Consider the following 11,836-nt stretch of genomic DNA (forward strand, 5'->3'; position numbering starts at 1 on the left):
TCAATAAGCCCTAGACCCCGAAAAATCTATATCCGCCCTTGCATACACAGCCATTCGTGGCGGTTTTAGCGTACGTTTTTCATTTCTTAGATATTAATTTTTGTTGTTCTGTTTTTATTATTATTATTATTTCCGTCCTGTGGACATTAAAACCTTTTTACCGAGCCCATCGTGGGTTTGGCCAGGCTCACAAAGGCTGGGACGGTTGGTGAGGTACAATACAAGACCCACGAAAAATTGCTGGGGTTTTCTAACCGTTATGATTCGTTAATCAACGGTTCTCTCACTGTGATAGGCTGACACCTAACTGTTTGGCCATTCTACGAAGTTTTATAGTGAATTCTACCATTCCTACCAAGATTCCTTTAATGGAGCCGGCCGGATGATGAGGGAGTCGTCCAATAATTTTTTTTTTACGTATAAATGTATATTTACATGCATAAAAAAATAAATAAACATAACGTGAAATCATAAATTCAAAAGATTACATTAATAAAATAAAATATATTTTATATATATATATCAGAACGCCACACGACGACGAAAGAAGTATTAATTAAGTGTATCGTCTGCCCCAAAATATCACGTGATTGTTTGAAATTCAAAGTATCCTTTTAATATTTTAAATTATTGATTTATAAAATATAAAATACGCTTGTCGATACAAAATTTGTTTTTTTTTTCTTTACTAATATAAAATGTTTAAATCTTTAATAAAGAATATTAAAATTCACGAGCAATATTTTTAAATAGTATTCCAGAAGTTTATTATGGAATTTGGTATTAAGTAGTAAGCAAATATTTAAATATGTTGAGTTTTAGAAAAAAGGTTTCTTAACTTTCTTCATCTTTAACATTTTATTACAGTTATATGAAAAGAACAGCAAATTAAGAGTGATATATTTGATAGAAATTGATTTGTTAATGAAACTTTCTCAAATTATTGGGTTTCTATATACAGTAAGTATAAGATACTGCAAAATTGGATGAGATTGCAATAAAAGCACCAACTAACATCTGCAATCCAGTTATATACAATTATACAGGGTGTCCCAAAAATTTTCATACATAAAAAGGTGAAATGTAACTTTATTCGCAAAACATTAAAATGTCAGAGTTAAGATTTGTGTCAGTGGATTGATGGAGTAAGGCAATGGAACACATGGGTGATCTGCCAATGGGGTAACTTCTAGCAGGCCTTCCTATGTGAAAACTGGATTCTGTTTAGGTGAAGAAAACCCAGAATGCTGCGTGGTGGCCGGCTCATTGATTGGGCATGAACCAATGACCAACTACCAGTGTTTTATGGTTTTATTTATTCGGCCACTGGTGGGCTTGATTTGTGTCACTGTATGGAGACTTTTGGGACACCCTATATTTTGATTTTTCTTTTTATATTTGCATTTTTATTTGTACTTATACAGGGTGATAAGACATCCTCGGTTTTTCCTGTTTTTAGTATTTGATTGTAGAATCAATTTTTGAATAAAGCAATTTTATTAACACATCAATGTCATATCAACAATTTGTAGATCAATAAATAAATAAATTTTAAAAAATAACCGAACTTTAATCAGTTTTAGACTCCATTTTTACTGATTCTGAAATGTGTCCCCAGTTGGATTGTAAACATTATGGTTAACGTTATATATGTACTTTATTTAACCCCTGTTATATTGTTTTATATTTTATTTTAATTTCATTTTATTTTTCTTCAACATTTTTTTAGGCATGCCACCACTGGTATGTGTTTAATGAGTTCTATTTTATTTAAATTTTGTTTTTTGAATTTTATTCTACATAACTTTCCATAACCTGAAGATGGTTGTTAAAGACAATTGAAAATGCTTGTTCTTATAATAAATTTGTTTATTTTAACTGGTTTAAGTAGGCTTAATTAACATGATTCACCAAACTTAGTCAGGTCAATCAAAAGTTTTAATAATTTAAATATTTTATCATTTTACTGAGTTTTTAGATAATAGCTATGAAATGTTGAGATCTGATGTTTGAATTTAATTCTAAAAAGAACAATTAAATTCAAATATTCAAATTAAAACATTCTATAGCTTCATCAAAAAACATTCTATCAACTTACTTAAATCTTAACACTTATCATTAGCTTTTAAGAGCCACCAGATATGATAGAACTTTCAAGTTAGATGAATTGGAAGAACTGTTATTGCACATCAAGCTTTATTAAATTCTCTCTATTTATTTTTTAAGATATCAATTTTATTGTGTTCCTTTCTAAATTTATATCTATCTATATGCTTATTAATTAGTATAAAGTAGTAATAATAATTTACACACACAAATTGAGGAGAAACAAAAATGGGGAAATGGGTTTAATAGTCATTATGAATTTTAAAAGCACATATCTTAGTCTGTATAGAAGTGGTTTAATTCTTTCTGCCCTATGGGCACAAAGAGAGCATTTTCTCCATACTTATCATGAATTTGGCCAGGCCCACAAGAAACATACTAATCATGAAAAATATCTGGGGAGTTGCTCATTGGGATTCAATCCTGGGTGCAGTGCCGTAACTAGGCAGGTGCAATAGGTGCACCCGCACAGGGCCCATTTGGAAGAGGGTCCCAAAGTGCACCTGTTTGTTTTATTATTTTCCCAAACCTAATTAATTAAGGGGCCTAAATGCAAGTTCTTGCACAGGGCACAGGAATGGCTAGTTACGGCACTGCCTGGGTGTCCCAGAATGGTAGACTGATATCCTAAGTGTGTCATACATCTGACTGCCCTGTAGAAATGATTTTCTCAATAATAAAGGAGCTTATAAGATAATGTAATGTGTGTATATATATATATACATTATATATATATATCTTTTATATATATATAGCCTATATATATAAGAGACATATTGAAATCACTGCACTTAAACACTGTTGTCAATAGTAATTTTTGTAAAACAGTTTGAGATTATAGTTAGTAAGGATGTAGAGATGCAGTTGTTGCAGCTAATTTTATGAAGTTACTCAAACCGTCAAACAAAATTGCTCAAAATATATTGATTGTGATGTAAATATAAAGAAACACAGGACATTTAAATATCCTAACAATGAACAAAATGTAGAAAAATGGGACATCTAGTCACTCTAATTAGGAGGTATATGCTCCCTTGTACTCCCTTGAAAATATCTATGCATAGAGATGAATGGATTTCTTCTATTTTAGAACTGCTGGTATAAGAAACAGCATTTTACACAATACAGATTAATAATAATAGAAGTTTATTTTTATTTTGATGCCATTATCAATTATTAATCTATGATAAATAGTGGGTCTACATTGTTATAGTAATAGAACAGATTTAATTAATAATAAATTAACATAATAAAAATATATATTTAATATTCATTTGTTGTCAATTATATATCTTATTTTTAATTTCAGAACATCAGCTATTATATTCAAAATAAACTATGGAAAAAACTCAGCCAGTAGTATTTTCACAATGTATTATCAAGAGTGCAAAAGAACATATGAAGGTATATCCATTTAAATCCTAAATTTAAATAGTACAGTAATACCCCAAACTTACACGATAGGTGGGACCGAGTGATAACCGCGTAAGTCGAATTCACGTAAGTCGGGGTATAATTTCGCAATTTGTGTAAAATCCAAGTCGGATGTATATAAGCTAATAAATGTTCTCATTAATCTTATCTCGTCTTTTGATTCGTTCACGATTGCAAGAAATCATCACATAGAGTCTCTCAAGTCTCCATAGATATAACAAACACAGAAATAAATAACATAAAATAAATTGTAGCTATGTGTCAATTCCGCGCGACATGTCTGAACATGTAAGCTGAACAATAGTGTGTGGGGAGTGAGTAATCAAGAGTTGCATGGCGCTCAAACAAAAGACGAATCGACGAGATTTGAAAATTGCGTAAGTCGGGGTAGTGTAAGTCGAGGTATTACTGTATATAAATATTGACTTTAAAATTTTTAATTTAATAATAATATTTTATTTTTACTATATGTACAATATGGTACATAAAACTATATAAAATTATTAAATTATATTTTTTATTTATTTTAATATTGATTCTTTGTATGTCTACTGATGTTTTGATTTTCTTTGTTCTATTGTTAGGTTTTCCTGGTAAACAATGTTTTTCTTTTTTGTTATAATTTTATTTCTGTTTATTTTTATCAAAAAACTTTCTATATATTTATTTTGGAAATCTGAAAATTGGAGAATAACCATCAGGGAAATTGCTGAAGAAATCAACATATCATATATTCTTTACCATTTCTTCCATCATCTGTAATCGTATATCCCAGATAGACATGACTTTTGACCTGCTCCAGTTTACTGTTTCCGATTTTAATATTTACTTTTGGAGTTTCTTTCTCATTGAAAATGACCATAGTTTTGGTCTTTTTGCAGTTTAGTGTTAGTCTGAATTGATTGCTCTATTTTGGTACTTCCTCTATCAACATCATTAGATCCCATTCATTTTCTGCTAATAGCACAGTGTCATAAGCATACCTAAGATTATTGAAATTTTTGTCCCCTATGTTTACTCCTTTTAGATCTTTGACCTGACTGAAAATTCTTTCTGTATAAAGATTGAACAGAATCGGAGACAGCACATAACCCTGCCTTACTCCTTTTTGTATTAGGAAGCTTTGCAAAAATTCTTAGCCAATCCTTATTGCAGCTCTCTGTTCCCAATATAAATTGGTAAGTAATCTGACATCCTTCCCATCCATACCATTTTCTACTAGACATTTAATAAGGTAATCATGTTTCACGTTATCAAATGCCTTTGTATTGTCTATAAAACGTAGATAAATATTTTTCTGTTTTTCCTTATATCTTTCAATAATAGTTTTCAGATTAAAAATACCTTCTCTTGTTTCTTTATTCTCTTGGAAACCACTTTGTGTTTCACTTATGCCTTCAGTCCATCTTCCTTTGTTTCTATTTAACAAGATATAAGTTAGAACCTTTGCCACATGACTCCTGTGGGATAATATGTGAGGTAAATAAATTTTTAATTTTACCTCATATATATTCTCTAGGGAAAAGGTCGAGACTGCTTGATGGCCATTTTAATGTGTTAATATTATGTTGGGTCAGTCAAACCTTGGTCATTTTAGCAGTTTGGAAACTTGTACCATCCTGCTGGAAAATAAAATGTCTGTGATATTGTAATTTTTCTAATGATGGTAATAGGTTTTCCTCAAAGATTTGTTGGTAATTTCACTGCATTTACTGATTTCTTGATGGAATGCACATTTCCCACACCTTGGTCTGTGTACCAAGTTTGTACTGTAGCATTGCTGAGTGACTTCCAGGCTACTGTGAGATTCTACTATGGTCTTTTCTTCTGACACCACTGTAAGGTTTTCTGATGGTGGTGTGTTAATTCTGACACCAATAGATTATGTCTACTATATGAGTTTTCAGTGTTTTTCTGGATGGCAATAACGTGGTCTCATGAGACTAGGGTAAGAGGATGGAATAGGAAAGGACAAGATTCAGTTGTAATTGATTTACTCAACATAATTTACTACACTTAAACATTTATTAGATGGCATAAAAGTTTGTACAACACATTACATAGGGTATTCACATTTTGCAGAGAGAGAGATTACAAATTTTTGGTACCTCACAATCCAGAACTAGAATCCCCATTGAAGATCTTCAGAACATAGTTCTTCACTTAGCAGTTTGAGAGAGAAGTAGCAAGTAGAGGGATGACGAGGAATATGAGGGCACAGAAGATCACCTAGTCAAATAGGCACACAAACACATTAAACTGAACAGTTGAAAGAATGGGCAATGACTGACTGGAATTGGCCATTCCTTATCATATTCAAAGCAGCAAATATCTTAGAGTGACTAAAAGTTGTGGGAAAGGTGACCCTGATAAAGCATTAGTTGACACTGTCAGGTCAGAAAGTTGACATATACTAGCTACTAGCTTCTGATGAAGTCATTCTTAAGTTGTTTTTCTTTTATTTGTTCAAATCTCACATTTTACAGATGGATATGACAAGTTTCTTTTGTAACTTCCTTTCCAATAACTTTATTCCATTCATTCACTAATTCATCATGTGATGCACCTTGCTTTTTGTCATTTGTATTAATAAAGTTATGTGAATAGGTTCAAGAATTACAGTGGTGTCTCATACTTTGAACTTAATTTATTCTTGGAGCCCATTCAAATATCATTCAAAGTCTGAATCAGTTTTTCCCATTAGGAATAATAGAAGGCAAATTAATCCATTCCTAGATCCTAAACGAAACTCATTTTGATAAACTTAAAACAGCAAACACACACAATTTAAGATAAAAATAAAAATTAAATGCACTGGTAATAAATGAAACATGAAAACAATGAATAAAATATGCAAATAACTTATAATAAAATGAAAATACATTTACTGTTTGCACACTGTTGACTTTGGCATCTTAAACATGGCTGTCAGATTCATTGTGTGTTGCTTTCATGCTTTGCGATAAGTTCTTTTTTTATTACAATCATCATATTATAACCTTCCTCTTACTTGTTAGACTTTGTTGCTTCCACACACTTCCTGGATGCCATAGCTAATAAATGAAGATTATAGACTCATCAAAAGTGAAATTACACCACCACAAAGAAATGCACCACATGCAAATTGCAGGACCAGTAGAGGTGACAGAGATATACAAATGATTAAGTTTGCATACTGTACACATCAGGTCATGTGGTACCCAATTTTGGGCTATAAAGATTGGCCAGCTTGGGCCATAAATGCTATCAGCAACAATTTGCAGCAGCCTAACTTTTGAAGAAGTGTAGAAAATACTTCAGAGAAAATAGTGATTTCAATATCACCAGTTAACAGCTGTGGAACAAGACCATATCCTGAGCTGCACAACCTCGGTTTGTCGATGTTCACAGTTGCAGCAATGCATGACATGATGGATACAGGAACATCTGCAAATATCCAAAGAGATAGTGGATTGCACCAGTGCACAGCAGATTGCACAGATTGTTATATTTACCAAATGGCTTGTTGGGACCTGTTTGCTATAGCAAGTGACATCCAAAGCTACCTATCACCATCAACAGGTGCATCTATGCCCATCCAAACTATTTGGAACAGGTTGCACGTAGTCAGTTGCATGAACAGCAATCAGCAACTGAATACCATTAACCGCTTGACACAGCTGCATGCATGGTGTCATCATCATCACAACTGGACCACTGAATGGCATTGGATATTATTTAGAGATGAATCCACTTCTGTCTGTGGAGGAATGATTGGTGTGGATGGATGTGGTGGTATTCTGGGAAACTCTATATGCCAGCCCTTTTCACCAAGCATCATACTGGCCCCACACTGGGCATCATGTTTGATCAGTGGACAGCACTGGTGCACATTTCTGGTATTCTGACAGAGGACCAGTATGTCACATAAAATGTGGGGCCTGTGGTTTAGTCAACGGTGCAAGCTGCACCTGACACCGTGTTCCAATAAGATAATGCCTGACTGAATGTTGCATGATGAACTCTTACCATCCTGAACAGAATTTACATCCTTTCCTGGCCAGCAGCCTTGCCGGACCTCTCTCCCATTGAACACCTGTAGGACCTTATCCAATGTGAGGTGTGCTGGAAACCACCATCACATACTGTAGATGATATGTGTGCTGTAGTGGATGCTGTTTGTCAAGGTATACCTCAGGCAATTATTAATTGCCTTTTTGATAGTATGCCTCACTGTATAACAGCCTGTATAGCTGCCCATTGGGACCATATTTGTTACTGAATAAACAGGTGCTGTTTCATATCTTTGTTTATTCTTTCAATCATTTGCAAATCTGTGCCATGTCTACGAACTGCAATGTGCATGTGGCTATGCACATTTCTTCATGGTATAGAAATTTCACTTGAATGTATTTATTGGATTGAACAGACAGCTTTTGCATATTTTTAATAGGTCTTGTTATTTAACATAGATGTGTGAAATTTAACACATTATTGCTAATTTGATATTGTATTATTTGTTTAGAAGCTTATTTTATGCTCTGAGCACATTTTTTTTACTTTACTCTCAGTTAAAACTGTAAAGCATTTTGTTTGAAATCTGATGCACTCTGAAGTTAGGCTGTGTACACACTAGGCGTTTTGTGTTGCATTAAATGCGCGTTAGCAGCGTACACACCAGGTGTTAGCTCGGCGTTAGATGAGCATTTAGTGGAGCATACGCACTGGCTCAGTTTGGAAATGGACGTGAAAGTAATTGCTTGTGTGCCCCTCCTCCATCGTTGCTATAAAAGATGATGGCAGAGGCAAAGAGAATTTTGGGTGCACCCAATATTATGAGATAGACTGACACATGGAATGTTTGTGACATTGTATCCAAATCTAAGACAAAATGAACCCAAGTTTTTTAATTCTTTTAAAATATCTATAAAATCCTTTGACAATGGTTGGTCTCTTTTAGATTTCATCAATAAATAGATCAGTATCGAAATGATCATTCTCCATTTCGGCCAACGTACGTCCACTCTACCCGAAAATGCACAATCGAATATACAGTAACATGGCAGCACGTATATCTCAAAGTGCTCGGCTGACGCCCGCAAAACGCGCGTTTTAAGAAAAATCTATAAACGCGCGTTTAACGCGCGCTTGGCCAAAAGCGCGCATTTGAGTGTGTACGCCTATGCAGAACTCTTGGTTCGTCAAACGTGCATTTTTAAACGCCTAGTGTGTACACAGCCATAGAGTTGTTCAATATGTAGAAGGTACCACTGTATTTGATCATATATTGTATAATAAACTAGGACATCATGCAACTTTGTCATATTGCGATAGAATTGAAGCAGAGCCGGAAGAAAAGAAACAATTCCTGCACCCATTAGGCATAGAAGAAGTGATTCGGTACCTGATAGACATACATGGGTGAACTTTGCACTTATTGCCATAAAAGAGGTTATCCTTGTACCTGCAGGCCACAGGAGACACAATTCTTGCACTGGCCAGGTACAGAGAGATGATCCAAGAACAAAGCAATCAATGGTAATTGCTTTGTTCTTGTGTTTTGTTTATTTTTTGCACCTATTTTCTGTTAGGCACATGTAATACTGTTTTTATTTTTGACCCCTAGGCCTAAATTCCATTAGATTCATGTGTCACATCAGAGCATGGACATTGTTACCATAATACCTTTGTATATTGAAAAAGTCATGGACTCCTATTTTTACTTTCCTGGCTCTGTTATAGACAACAGAGGGAAAGTATGGCAATCAGTCAAAAATGACTCCCAAGATTTTTTTCATTTTTGAACTTAGGGGATATTGAAATGTCGAGAAATGCAAAAACATTCAGTTTTTTTTTTTTTTGTTTATATGGACGTATGGGGCACAATTTTGTTAATCCTGTTTGAAGCTTAATAACTTTCATGCTTTCAAAAATTTTCTGAAATTTTGCAGGAAGGTTTGTGTATTAGAAAGATTCATTCTATTAAATTTTGGTGGTTTGAGGCCAACGGAGTGAGGAGCTAAAGGTGATTGTGTGTCATATTTCCAGTAGGATCAGACTTAATGACAATCTTACTCATTATTAGCATTTACAATTTTTTTTAAAACCCATCCCTACCTTCAAAGTTAAGCATTTTGCCATTTTATAATAATTAAAAATGTAAACAGTTTTTTTTAAAAATATATATTGTAATAGATAGTGCCATCAAATTTTAAATGTTTCTGGGAAAGTTAAGCGATTTGTTGCTAGATTTTTTACAATTAAATGGACCCACATTACATTTCTCGATTCCTTGTCTCAATTAATGGAAAATGGCAAGGTTTTATTAAAATCAAACTAATAAATTTTGAGAATGTATTTGATTCTATAAGCTCATATAAGACCTGCTAGCAACCATTAAATGTCATATGATATTACTTTGTCGTGCACACTCATGAAACAATCTTATATCTCAAAAACAAAGTCATGGACCCCACTTTTTATTGCATTTTTGGATTCTGTGTCACAATTAATGGAAAATGGCAAAGTATAATCAAAATCAATCAAACGGATTTTGAGAACAAACACAATTCTGTAAGCCTTATATAAGCTTTGCTAATACTGCACTTCAAATATCAAAAAGTTCTTATAAGTAGCGAACTCATTTAAGTATTACTAGATTACCTGTTTGTTGAACTAATGTTGAATATGATGTAAGTAATTTCAGTTTCAGAATAAAAAAACGAAATAATAGTAAAATATGAGTTATTAAATACTAGTTCTTTGTTATGTGGCTAACAATGATTTGATCATGGCTTTCACTAATAATTTTATTAATGTTGAATAGTATAAAACTGAAAAATAAACTTTTGCATTTTGTTTAAATTTAAATTTGATTATTAATATTAATATTGGTATGAAATTAAAATTACAAAATTTTAAATGTTTATTTTTTTAAGGAATCTCCATTATTGGATCCAAGGATTACTGTTTTACCTAGTTATATTCGTCAAGCTGCTATGGGAGCAAATAATGTTGCAGGTGATATTCCAAATTTTATATTTATTTATTTCATAGTTTTTAAAAGTTATTATATACATTTACGCATGCATGCATGTATGTATGTATATACAATAAAACTTATATTAATGTACACTCCCAAATAGCAGACACTCTACTTAATGGACATTTTTACAATCCTCAGACCCTTCAAATATGACACCTATTATATTTATCTCCAAACAGTGGATGCTTCATTTGTAACCAACTATACAAAAACACAATGTCCCACCTTTAATATTCAGAAACACTTAATTATGTGTAAAAACCTCCTATAGCATGTGGTCTGTGGGGTTGAACAAAAGAAGAACAGTTAAAACTATGAATAATTGGTGTCACAGTGTGGTTTTATAAACAAAGGTTTATTGGAAACAAATACGCAACTAATGGAACAATACAAAGTTTAATCACATTACAATGATATTTGTACTCTGATTATCTCTCTCCTGACCTTCCTTCTTTAAGCGAAACCCTGCTTTTTTCAGATAGACCATATAAAAAATATTAAAAAAATAGAAACGATAATGCTAAGATAACATCAAATACACAGTTGGGGAAACGGGTATACAATAACACATACAAGATTTCCCTTTGGTCCAAAATAATTCGTTGATTATGTGACACTATAGTTAGTCCTTTACCCTATTTGGATGGCGATCTTTTTCTTTCTTGACATATTTTCTCAATGCAAATGGATTCCCTTTTCGATCCAAAATTTCTTCAATTCCCAGACGACTGGTTCTCTTGTACCTCTATTGTCCCAGTCCTTGCAACCTGTGGCATTCTCTGGTCACTCACATATGAAGAAATCCCCACAAATGAAAAAAAAAGCTTTTTCATGTGGTTTATCCTTGTTTGTGTACCGTCTGCCAACAGATGTCACTCCGTCCCACGTGACCACACTTTGGGTCTGTTAAGGGAAGATCTGGCAACACCGTGCAACGTGCAAAACAGATGGCCCCTTCTAATGTATAAGAGTGGAGAACGCCCGGTCTAAGTAGGACCCCGAATAAAGTATAGTTGTCCCTCTATAGTTCGACATTTTTTAATCCGACATGCTCAGTAGTCCGATGCACCTCCCATCAAGGTACCCGTCCCCATTACATGTCTGCTTGCACAGAAGCATGTCGCAATGTGAATCTCCCCATCCAATTTTTACACGATGACACACATTTCGTGTGTTTTATGTGAGCAGTTCTGTTCGAACAGTTGGAGTAGAGAATATTGTAAGTTACTGCTAGCAAAACAATGCGAAATATGTAATTATTTTCGGTAATCC

At 33.4% G+C, this 11,836-nt stretch overlaps 1 long non-coding RNA gene across 3 annotated transcripts; it reads left to right on the forward strand.

Moving 5' to 3' along the window:
* Window positions 1–562: 562 nt before the first annotated feature.
* On the forward strand, window positions 563–11,682 carry LOC111625347. 3 transcript variants are annotated; one of them, XR_002756711.1, is made up of 4 exons: window positions 563–606; window positions 868–960; window positions 3,416–3,510; window positions 10,458–11,682. It is a non-coding gene; the product is annotated as an uncharacterized LOC111625347 (long non-coding RNA). The 3 variants fall into 3 exon arrangements; XR_002756710.1 differs by lacking the exon at window positions 563–606 and adding an exon at window positions 726–790; XR_002756712.1 differs by lacking the exon at window positions 563–606 and adding an exon at window positions 762–780.
* Window positions 11,683–11,836: the final 154 nt, after the last annotated feature.

The sequence above is a fragment of the Centruroides sculpturatus genome, unplaced genomic scaffold (assembly GCF_000671375.1).
Source record: "Centruroides sculpturatus isolate CEXI.00-Female unplaced genomic scaffold, Cexi_2.0 scaffold247, whole genome shotgun sequence".
Taxonomy (NCBI): domain Eukaryota; kingdom Metazoa; phylum Arthropoda; class Arachnida; order Scorpiones; family Buthidae; genus Centruroides; species Centruroides sculpturatus.